Below are 12,454 nucleotides of genomic sequence, written 5' to 3'. Positions count from 1 at the left end.
CCAAACAAAATAAATAAACCATGCTACTGACTGGCAACCTCCTCTGCAGAAGAATCTGTAAAACACTTTCCAGGGTTTGCAAAGTGCCTGCCTGCAAAATATTTTGCATGATACAGTGCTATTCCTGAAGCAGCTGTGATGGGCCACATGGTGCAGCAGCTGACAAACTCCCTGCTGGACAGCTCTCCTGCCCTCCAACCAAACCTGCTCAAATTCAGCTGTAGTCAGTTCTCAGTTTTATAACTGCAAGGTATGATTTATTTAAAAAAATAATGATGACTGTGTTTTCCCACTGCTGGGAGTGAGTCGGTGTGGTTCTTGTGAGGTCAGGAATGCCAGGCCAGCCTGTGCCAGCTCCCTGCCCAGCCTGACACATTCCCTACAGACCATTAGGGGAAGCAGGGAAGCCTGAAGTGCTGGGTGATGTTCTCACAGCTTTATATTTCACTTCAGGATACTCTTCTCACCTGCAGAATGGAGTGACATCAGTCACACTGAGGTCTGAGCTTATTCTGGGTTGATTTCCAGCTCTAGATGAAGGGCTGAAGCCACCCCGACCTGTGCTGATGCTGGGAGTGATCAGGCAGCACTCCTGCTCCTTCCTGCTGTGAGGAAAAGGGTGGGAGACAGGGAATGGGGCAAATGTCTGGTCCCAGGCAGGAGGGAATGTGCCCCTGGGATGCAGCACGAGTGCAGTCTGCTGAAAACCCTCTGAAACTGCTCTAACAAGGCTCTGCAGCTGCCTCTGGGAAGGGGCTTCTCAACTCCAACTTCTTTCTGTGGGTGGGAGGCTCATTCCTATAGGAAGGGCTGGCAGGATTGAAGCCAAGTTTGTAAGAGATGATTTCCAGAGTCAATTTGTTCTTCTCTGCCCTTTTTTTTTTTTTCTCTGTATAAAGCTGAGCATGCAGGAGAAGAACCAAATCCAATTGAGCATCACCTAATTTTTCTCAGAACAGAAGCTCCCTTTCATTAAAAAAAAAAAAAAATCCCTTGTAATTCCATCCATGCTGCAATCTGGTGAATTACCACAATGGATCCTGGATAGAAAGCTCCTGCTCTGGGGTGAGGCCTCATTGTTGGCTTCCTTGCTATGCACTGCACACAGCTTGCCTCGTTTCACAGCCAGAAGTGCTGCTGCGTCTTTTTGTCCTGCTCTCCCCGGATCCCAGCCGCTCTTCTGCTGGATCTGGAAGTGCCAACAGGTGGGAAGGGGTGTGGGGAGGGAGAGGCTGCCAGGGTGCTCCACAGGACCATCTGTGTGGGCAGGGAATGCACAATGGCAGCCAACGACACGGGAACATCTGTCTGCCTCCAGCTCCTCACCTACTGCAAAGGTTACGCTCCATCGCTGTGCCAGCTGTGCCAGGCACCAGTTTAACACAAAACACCCCAGAAGCAGCCTGTTGGGACATGGTTTTGTTGTCTTTAGGCATTTTAAAAACAGGAAATTCTGCCTAATTGAAAGCTGGAGTGGTCTCCCACTTCTCCCCGCACCGGAGGAGTCACTGGGGTCAATCAAGGGTTTATTTGATGACACATTCCCACTCCACACAGGACCCCACTCCTCACTGCAGTGGTTCATACTATTTGCTCTGCCTATATAAAATTTGGGATTATAAATGTTGGGATTATACAAGCAGCCAGATTTCCCAACAATAATATTGAAGCAGGGAGCTTAATACTCTTAAGACACTATCAATCACACACTCACAGATCCACAGAGTAACCCACTGACAACAATTTCCCCCACGCTCCTCATGGATTTTGCTACAAATAAACTGAAGTTTCCCACTCCTGCACTTTCTCTTTCCAAGACTGCTGCCAGCTGTGACATTTTTTACATTCCTCTGAGTAACTAGTGCCAAATTTTTTTTGTATCTTTATCAGCAAGCAAAGGACTCCTGCAATCCTCAACCTTGTGAGCACAGTCAGAGGTGTTTCCCAGGTGGCATTCAAGAGGAGACAGATGGAAAGCTGTTCAGTTGCCTCTCTGGTCTAACATAACCTGGGAGGTTTGGGTCCTTTTTTATATTTGAACATCACACTCTTTAAGCGTGTTTTGTTAATACTTTCTGGACTTTTTAAGGAATACTTGGTGGAGGTACCACCTAAGGAATTCACAGAATTCAGAGAGTGACTGGGTTGGAAGAGACCTTCAAGATCATTGAGTCCAACCCATGCCCTAACACAACTGAGCCCCGGAACCCAGTGCCACATCCAGTCTGGTTTTAAACACATCCAGGGATGGTGACTCCATCACTCCCCAGGCAGGCCATTCCAGAACTTTATCACCTTTCTGTGAAAAACTTTTTCCTAATATCCAACCTCTATTTCTCTTGATGCAGCTTGAGGCTGTGTGCTCTGGTTCTGTCTGGAGAAAGAGACCAGCCCCACCTGAGCACAGGAGGGAAAGGGACTTTCAGAATCAGCCTTGAAATGTGCCCCCTCTCCATGTGCCATTTTTTAACTCCCAAAAGCAGCACTTCCTGTCATTTTTATGAGGCTTTTTGATGCCTATTTGTAACTCTCTGCCTTTCCAGGTGCCCTCCCTATCCCTCAAACCCAACTCGCCGAGCAGCACCGCCGCGGTTGGCGCGCCGCGCTCCCGCCCCGCCAGGCTCAGCTCTCCAGGGTTTGTTTTCTACACCAGCCACTGGTAAATGAGGCTGCTGTGACAGGCCACTGGCTGGATAATGAGCTCATTCTCCAGACCCACCGAGAGCAAGGTGCTTCCCTGGCCCATCTGCTCTCGCTGTTTGTAGAGAGAGCAGCAAACACCTGGCAGAGCTGCTCGTGTGCAACAGACCCCGGGTCGATTGCCCCTGCAGCACACACTGCAAAGCCTCCTCAGCCAAAAAATGGGAAGAGACAGAGCTCTGGGATTACTTCAGAGCCATTGCTGGAAATGCTTAAACCAGGGGGAAAAAAAAATTTTAAAAATCAGGAGGAAGAAAGCCTCCAGAGGGCTGAGGCGACTCTTGTAGCACACGCATGGCACAGGCACAGTGCTGTCCCTCAGCCACCTCTATTTCCTCCAGGTTTTCTATGAGAAATAAAAGCTCCAGGAAAGTCACAGGTGTACAAACAGAAGTGGTCAAAAGCAAAGATCTAGAGAAACTAAAACAAGAATGACACTTTAAAAGTTTATCTTGCCTTGACTGAAACTGGCACACCTGACCTCAAAAAGGAAAAAGAAAAAAGGAAAAAAAAACAGTTAAAAGGCTTAAGTACCATCTACAAATATTTTTAGAAGCAAGGAAAAGTGGTACCATCTAAAATTTGGAGAAGGGATGAATAAAAATTGATGGGGCATTGGTCAATTTGAATAATGAGTAATTTAATGAAGAGAACATGGGCTCTGTAATGTCCCACCTCCTCAGTGCTGAAGTGTGGTAGCAGATGACTGACAACACAATATTTCAAACTGCCTTTAAAAAAAAATCCTTTTGTTTTTAAACACATTGTCCCACAGAAGGTGGTGCTGGCTGACATGAACAAAGGGCAGATGTGAGTGATTCATTAACACCTTGAGGCTGCTGAAGGTCAGGAGAACATCCTCCCTCACATCCAACAGGACATGATACCAATGAGCTCTCATGGTTAGTTGGGATATGAGCCAGCTATTAGCAGCAGAGCTTGCTCCAGGTAAATCCTTCCACTGCTGCCTATTATCCCCATCACATTATTCCTCCTGACAGAGGCTGCACTGCCCATATAGATCACAGGTGCAATCCAGTATGGAAATCCTATTTAGATGTGCAATACATTACTGTCTTCTCCCTGGCTGTACTAATGTCTGAATTAAACTGTAATATCTCATGGCTGGAACCTTTCTTTAATTCATACTCCAGGCCCTTCACACAATCTATGTGCTGAACAAAGTAGTAAATTCACCTTAACATCTTTATGCTTTCCCATAGTCTTTAAATCATTCATATTCAGACTTCCTGTGTGTTCTGGATCGGGTGGAAATGTTTCTAGCACATAACTTTTCCCTTAATGGTTTTGGGGAATGAACTCTTTGAACAGAAAGCTGTGTCCTTTAATCATTGGGAGAAAGAGCAATGCCCACACTTCACTGCTGCAGGATGAGCTGGAGGAGCCCCTGGGCTCTGAGCCACCCTGGAGTGAGTCCCTCTGAAGAGTGGCTGGGATCAGGCCTGAATCCATCCCTGGGGAACAGCACACACTGCAAATGGGTGGCTGGTGGGGTGGCATCTCCCTCCCTTCACCTGTGTGCTTCCCCTGAGACTGGAAAACTCCCCTTTCTGTCACAAGATGTGCTTCTGTGAGTGAAACCCTCCAGATGGACTCCCCTCAACAACAAATGCAATAATTATTCACCAAGGCTTGATAAAACCTTGAAAGCAAGTTCAGAACAGGCTCCACTGCATCATCTGCAGGAGCTGAGGGGGGTGAACAACAGAGCTGCATGTAGGAAACCAAACACTCGCTGCACTGTACCTAATTTGTGAGACATCTTCCAAAATCAGCTTCACTGAGACACAGCAGGTAAAAACCACTACTAAGTACAGCAAAACACATAAAAAACACATTAAAGAATTTGGCAGAGTTGTCTAAAATTCAGAGAAGGAATCTTCCTTTGCAAGGACCCTGTACCCCAACACACTGCAGCCTTTGATGACACTGACTGTCCCTCTCTTTTGACAGCTGCACTTTTCTCCATCAACTCTTCTCCCTCTGTGGCTCTAACCTGGAGCTAGAAGGTCCCACATTCACTGCTGCAGAGGCTGGAGGAAAAAGGGGATTGTTACACTGTGAAATCCCCCAAAATGATCTTTATGAAATGTGTTTACCCAGGACAGAAAGCCCTGCTGTGGGCAAAAACCTCTCTGTTTTTTGGGAGTCTGCAGGGGCAGCTCTGGAGCCACCTGCCACCACGGACCAGGAGCTGGCACCACACCAAGAGCTGGCAGAAACTGGGTCCACAAGGGAAACCTCCTTTAGAGACCCCAGCTCCCTGCACACCTGGGAGAAGGGACTGTACCAGCAGCTGACTGGAAATTTAGCCAAAATTCTCATGGTTTCCTTCACCCAAATTTGTTTCAATCTTGTAGGGCCAAGGAACATTTTGTCGAAAGCACAAAAACTTGCTTTTGAAACAGGAGAATACTGCAGGCAAATGTCAGCATGGTACAACAGCACAGTGCCACTCTGTGTACTCCAAATTTCTGGCCTGGGTCCAGCCTCTCAAACACAATGGGTTCTCCCCAGTGCCTTGTGTTACCACAGGTCTCTCCCTGATTCTGAACCTGCTCAGAGGGGGTTTGTCCTCCTGCAGTGCTCTCCAGCTGCTCTCAGCTTCTGCCTCCAGCCTCTGACCTTTTGAAAGCTACCTGGGAAATCCCACATTTGGTAAGAGACTTTTTAAAGCAAACAGTTTACATATGATTAATTCTTCCCGTAGAACTGAAAAAAACCTCCTTCCTGATTAAAAAAGGTCACTGAATCTCAAAAGTTAATGGCAGACACTTCAAATATATTACAGCCCTCCTCTAAGGAAAAAAAAAACAAAACCCAAAGTAAAACAGAACTGGGTTTGTCTGGAGAAAATAGATGTGGCAGAAGAAAAGGCAAGAAGCTGGGTAGGTATAAACTGGAAAACTGATAAAAGAGCATCTGTGGGTTAATCTCAAGAGCTGGAGAGCAATAGGGCAGGAGCTCTTGCCAGAGCAACCCCAGATTCAGAGAAATAAATATATATATCCTAACAGTGAGCACTGCTGGAGCTCCTGCTGGAGTCACTGGGTAGTGGGATACTCCCTGAGTGTTTTGGGGTTGCACTTTCCCTATGAAAGACCCTGTGAAATGTGAAGAGGGAATCCTCAATCATCTTCCTGCACATTCCCATCATACCTTTCTCTATAAGGCAACTATGACTTTGCTTCCCTGACTGATCCATAATTCATAATTGTTATCCATGCTCAATAATTACAGTGTTAATATTTGGGTAATTTAGAAGTATCTTTCTCCAGCAGAGTTTAGCCTGTGCCACTGAATAATGCGCAATTTAAGTGTTTGTGATTAAAACTGTTCTCTCCTCTTTCTTTTCCTTCCCCATTCATACCTCCAAAATATTTTCAAAATGTTAATGCAAAGAGGAATTTGAAGAAGGAATCTCATTACTTCAAGGCAGAATTAAAAAATTATGAAATGCATAATGCCCAATTTATCAATCAAAGCAAACTCTGCAGTACAGACACACTGAAAGCCCTTCACTCTCTAATCACTAAAAGGTAACACTATCAAATTCAGCCCTACACTCTATTAGAATTGCAGTAGAAAAGCACTTAGTGTAATGCCCAAAGACAGCTCACCAAATACTGCTCACTTGGCTCCAAGACAAGGCTGAACATGTTAATAATTTGAAAGCTTCCTTAACCAGTGTGCTTTATCAATATGCCCAGAAAATGAAATAAAATACCTACACACCATTTCTCTAGTTTAAAAAAAAAAAAAATCTAACTTGTATTCAGCCCAAGAACTGCAAGTTTTTTCTCCAAATTTGTGAGTTACCCGTGGATGCCTCGCTGTCCAAGCTGCAGAGCCAATCATCTCCCCATTGCAAACTGCAGGAATCATTTCCATTCCTTCTTTCTGACCACTTTAATTTCAGGCTTGCTTGTAGAAGGATTTTTTTCTGTGTCCTCATTTCCTAATTCCTCATTTTCCCATCAGTCTCCCAAGCACCACAAACATACAGTGTTGGCAGAGCAGGGATGAACTTCATCCAGTCTTCTCTCTCAGTTGTGCCTTCTTTCCTTGACCTCCTCCAAGGGAGGAGGTAAAGACACCAAACTTCTGTGACCAGGTCCAGTGCTCATGTCCTCTCTTTTCATGCTATTTTCAACCTCAAACTTCAGATTTCCTAAGGTTTTCTTATTCTCCTGAGTAAATATCACCAATGGAGCAGTGCTGTAAAGCACCCAGAGCTGGAGCAGAACCACCCAGCTGCAGGCAGCAGCACAGTTGTGACAGGGGGATGTAGAAAACACCAAGTTTACACACAGACAGAGACACTGTGAGCTGGTGACAAGCAGTACAAAGACTTATTTGATGCAAAGACAGAATGACTGCATTGCTTATGTCAAAAAAAGATCAGTGGAAGCATAACAACAGAGCATTCTGCATGCTACACACACTGCATAAAGCACAAAAAATACTCTTTATGTTTCCTGCGCTTTTCTAGCCTGGTTTCTCAGGAAAAAAACAAGAGCTGTGCAATTGTTCTGTCACTCATTGCTTCCCCAAATAACTTTTGAACCTATTGGCTGATCTCAGCTTTGACAGATAGGCTGAGGTCTCAAAGGGATCACATTCCTATCAGATGCGTGGAAATAATAGAGACTCAAAGCGGCGCCTTTGCCGGGCTGCCCCCCGCGCCGTGCCTGCCTCTGCTCTGAACCTCAGGGGTACCAATTAGCCCACGAGGCAGAGCAGCTCTGAGGAGCAGGGGGAATGCTGGAATGCTTCTTGCATCTCCAGACAACGCTCCCAGCACAGACATCGGTGCGCGCACCGCCGCGACAGCGCCGAGAGGGCTCAGCGCCCAACCACGGGACACGGCGAGGTGGGAGCTCAGATCCATCCTCCTCCAAGCACAGAAATGCACAGCAGAATCCCAGAATGGCAGTGCTCCCAGCCCAAGCTGGCCCTGGTGTGTTTGGTGCTTACTTTGGCCTCAAACACCAAGGTGCTGGTGCTGCCAACGCCCCAAGGACAGCCCTGTCCTCCCAAGGCTCGCCAATAAATGGCAATTTCTTCCTCACCCTCCCCTGCCTGCCCCTCAGAGCTGCAAGCAGCAACTCAACCTAAAGCACACATGCATTTTCTTGCTGGCATCACCAAAAAAATAAGAGAAACGTTGCCTGGCAAAGAGTAAGATTTCCCTTCAATTTTAAGGGGATGTGTATGACAGAGAAGTTACAGGACTCTCATTCCAATAGCCAATGCTGCTAATTAAAACTGTTTTGGAAGATCTGCAGCCAGCATATAAATCACCCCTCTATATGCTATAAATAAGAGGCAGATACGGAATTGAATAGCTCCCATTTGTCAACGGAATGAAGAGATTTGATTGTGTCTTTTTGAATAATAAATCCAGACATACCTAGCAAGGCACGGAGAGTTGCTCCAAGTGTCTCTTTTATCAAACAACAATGATTATATTATGGGGTTTGCATTATGGGCCATCATCCATTTCTCTTGTTTTTCTCATTTATCGCTGACATCCTCCCTCCCAGATGAAACATTTTGCTCTCCACAGAATGTGTTCATGCAAAGATCTCTGGAGCCAAGCAGGAGCAAACACTACTGAGTGTCCTGATGCAGTGTGCACCTATCAGAAGGGAGTTTTGTAGGGAAACTGAGCTGTGGAAGCCTAAATACACAGATTTTTCACCCTAAATAAACAGGTTTTGTACCCCATCCTTTTTTTCCACAGCACTTCTAAAGGACACTATATAATGCATTGTGTATCAGACAGAGGAGAATCAAATCATTCTTATTGTCAACGGATGTCCGTTTATGCAAAACAATGCAGAGAACCAAAAATAGTCCTGAAGATCACCTTATAACATCACTGAACAATGGAAACTCCAAAGGCATCCACACACAAGAAGCAGATTCTTAAAAAAAAAAAAAAATAATAATAATAACAATAATAATACCTCTGTCCTGTGTGGAAATCTCTTTCCAACCATGAACACTACATTCCACTCACAGCCACCATGTCTTTCTCACTGCAAAAGAAAACAAACAAATGGGCACCAATTAGAAAAGGGCATTTATTAATGCTAAGTTCAGAGTAGCTTCAAATTTTGCACATGCACTCATAAAACAGAAGATTTAGGATTCCCTGTCACACGGAAAGCTGCAGAAGGTTAATTGAGTTCACTGTAGAAGTATCATTACCTCTATAACACACCTAAGGAAAAAAGCACAGCAGTCAGGTTATGAAGATAGATTTATTTTAAGCCTTTAAAACTATTTGTCAAATTTTTGCCCTCTGACAGGGTGAGGATTCCTCTCGCTTTGTCCCTAAATTCCAGGGCAGCTGAGCAGCAACTTTCACAGCATTTCCTCGGCTGTGGATTTCACAGCCTCCCCGAGAGATGCCCTTGTCCCACCCACTGACAGACCAAGACAGAGAAGTCGTGACCTCTGGCATCTATTCCCATTTTCCCAAAGGAAAAGCATTCTCTGGGGTGGACCACAGGATTTCCTCTCCTCTGCTAAAGGAGCAGCTGTTGGCTGGAGGACAGCAAAACCAGCACAAGGGGCTGCAGAGAAATTCCTGTGGGGTATGCCTTTATCTTTGCTTCTGCTGGAGCTTAAAGTGGGGAGAAATAAAGGGGAAATCTTCCCATCTGGGATCCCTCTTCCTCCCTCCCAAAAAGGGCAGCAACTGCCTCTGGTCCCCTCAATATTGGGATAAACATCCTGCTCCTCGTCTGCTCAGGCTGGTAAAGCTCTGACCTAGGTGTGCTCATTTCACCAACAGTAAATCCAGATGATTTTATTATTTTGGTGTTATGTTTGCCAATAAAAAGGAAAAGACAGCATGGGCTGGAAGGGTTTGATGGCTAGGCAATTATTTTGAGATCCCAGGCTGCCTCCCCAGGTGCTCATGTGGCTGTCTGTCCTCCCCTCGATCCCGGGGGTTTCTGAGCCTAAATAATGTCCCAGGCACCATAACCCAGGCCATGGCTCCCATGTCACCAACTCTGCAAAGACTTTGCAGTCACTGTTTGGTGCCTGATGATGACACAAAAGCTACTGCAGAGCAATCCACAACGTGGGCACACACAGCATGAAATGGGCAGATGGGACTCAGAGCACAAAGAGGATAGAACATCATTTTAACAAAATCCGTTTGTTCAGATGACCCCGACTTGAAATTAAGGTGTTAAAATCCTAGACAAAGCGGATTTCTGATTGGCAGCCAGTGATGTCAGCCCTGTGCCAATTATAGAGTGAATTCATGTGGCTGCCTTTAAAAAGAAATAATTCCCTCTCCGATACAGCAATAAGACATTGTAGACAGCCCATTTGCAGGGGATTACGCGGCACTTCTCAGGTAGTTAAAGTCACTGAGCCTTTTGACCTTGTGCCTCCTAACACTACTGGAGGCACAATCCCCAAGGGACACGCTGCTTATCATGTGTGTCTTATTGCTTAAACAAAACCCAGCCACCCAGCAAGCTGAGCCCGCCACCCCGGGCTCTTTGGCTATGAATTATTGCGCCGAAACAGCACGAACATAATAAACAGCACTATTTATTAGCTTATTCTATGATTTCAGAGATGACTACACAGACTGAGAAAGTAGAGGCAGCCTGTGCCAGGCTGGAGTGAAAGCATTTCTCGGGTCACTGCTTTAAACACAGATTTTTCGTGCTACCACGATGCTTGCGCAAGGCGAGTAAATCTTTGCGCGCCGCAGTCTTGAAGTGGCTGGAATTAATGGTCCCTCTGAAATGAACAGGGTCTATGCCTTTATTAATGTTCAGCTCTTTATTAAGAAGTCAGCTCGGCAGGGGCCTCGACACGGAGCTCGCCCCTGCTGTTGTAGCTTTTTCCCGGTAGCCAAAAGGGGAGAAGGAGTGCAGAGTCTGTCCCTGGAGTGTCTGTGGCACGCTGGTAGCTGGAGGTGCAGAGGTGTCCAGTCTGTATCTGAAGTCCCAGCAGACCGTCCCCTCTCCTTCCCTCCTGGTGACACCAGAAGTGTGTTTTCCTTTGTTCCTGCTTCCCACAGCCCAGTCCAGTCTGGTCCCCTGCAGGCTATGGTGACAGGTCAGACACAGACCAGGGATGTGGTTCCCTTTTCCCCAACCAGCACACCCATCCAGCCCCCTCCACTGTGCCCAGCCTTCCATTTAGGGGTGTTTTCATCCCCAAAACCCCCTCCCATGATTCCACTGGTCTCTCTATTTTGCATCCCAGTCCTAGAATGGTAGTGAGGGTGGGGCGGTAGGTGATTCCCAGGAGCGATTAGCTAATTAACATTTCAGTGTCAGTACTTAGTTCCAGCCAAGTGTCCCAGCCAGGCTGTTTTGTTCGTAACACCTCCAGATGGGATCCGAGCTCACTCACTGACAGAACGTTCAGCATGCAATGAACACCAGGCAAGGTGAAAATTGATATCAAGAGCACTTCCAAGAGCTAAAATGTTAACACCTCAATTGGAAATCAATATATGCTGTAAGTATTGATCAGCAGAACAGAAATCCTCAGGTTTTTGCCTCTGCCAAGTGGATGCTGTTGGAGGTTGAGCTGAAACACCCTACTTTAACAGTTATTAAAAAAAAAACCCAAAAACATAAAGCAACCCAACCTTATGGAGTGATTAGCTTACTTTATAGATTGTCTAACCCTTCCACAAGTGCATCCATGTAGAACAACCAGGAATGTGCCAAGCCAGGTGTCAGCAGTGATTTTTTTTTATACTGTCCTTTAGTTTTTGAAGCCATGCTTTTGTCATCAAGACTAAGAGAAGAAGCTAGAGCTGAGGAGCAGCATCTTTGAGGAGGATGGATGACCTTTGCTGCAGGCATGGGAAGGGCATGTCTGTGCCTGGTGATGGAGCACAGGACAGAGGCTTTGAGCTTGCTGAGCACATGGAAGCCCAGGTCTCACCACAAGGACAACTCTGCTGCTTTGGGAAGGGGATCTCTGCGCAGTGCCCTGCTCTGTTGGGGACACAGCTCCTTGGGTCAGCTGCAGGATGTGTCATCCCATGCTGTGTATCTGCTCAAAGCAAGCTTTTCAGACACGCTGATGAATGAAAGAGCTGTGAAAAACAAATGTCTCATTGTTTGAGTCCTCCAGCCTGCAAGGAAGCAGGAATTTCTGTGCTCTACATCAAAGAAACACTTGACCTTATGTGATCAATTCCTCCTCCTGATTATTACCCGCTGAAAGACCTGAACTTCTGCGAAGTCTCTCAGGTGAAAAGGGGCAAGAATATATCAGAAAAGGTTAGAAAATCTGTACATTTCTATAAATATTTGTTGGTCTGCATTCCTTTAACTTTGCATGATTAAATACAGCCTGCTTCTGTTCTTCCACTTTATCCTCCGGGGAAATTTATCATCAAAATTATTGTACGGCATTCATTACTCTAGCCTCATTTAAAACCTTGCCCTACTTATTATTTAGGCTGAAAAAAAAATGTTGCTTTGTATAGTATTTCCTATAATAGTCTCAATCATTACATTTAAAAGATTGCTGTAAGGCAGCTTAGCCTGCATTAGAGGAAAATAAAGTGGGATGCCGTAGTTAAGTGTTAGAGTTCTAATTCAGCTTTTGTTTCCCAAATCATAACAATGCAATGTTTCAGTTCCTTAAAAGGCTCTCACTGCTCATTAGCAGCACCCAGGACTTCAGCCCCGGAAATTCCAAGGGACATCCAGTGGCTCTTCTCCCTTAA

The 12,454-nt window shown here is 45.8% G+C and overlaps 1 protein-coding gene across 6 annotated transcripts in view; it reads right to left on the bottom strand.

Moving 5' to 3' along the window:
- DAB1 (DAB adaptor protein 1) overlaps positions 1–12,454 on the bottom strand; it is a 419,748-nt gene that overhangs the window by 205,840 nt on the left and 201,454 nt on the right. For 5 of the 6 annotated variants that reach the window (XM_077785334.1, XM_077785332.1, XM_077785335.1 and 2 more), the window contains exon 2: positions 8,694–8,765. The gene's annotated coding sequence lies outside the window, so the exon portion shown is untranslated. Of the gene's footprint in view, positions 1–6,540; positions 7,102–8,693; positions 8,766–12,454 lie in introns of those variants that run through there. The other variant, XM_021542176.3, reaches the window with a different exon arrangement.

Source organism: Lonchura striata, chromosome 9, assembly GCF_046129695.1.
Source record: "Lonchura striata isolate bLonStr1 chromosome 9, bLonStr1.mat, whole genome shotgun sequence".
In the NCBI taxonomy this organism is placed as follows: domain Eukaryota; kingdom Metazoa; phylum Chordata; class Aves; order Passeriformes; family Estrildidae; genus Lonchura; species Lonchura striata.
The sequence above is the reverse complement of the archived record's forward strand: the minus strand, read 5'-3'. Positions and strand labels throughout refer to the sequence as shown.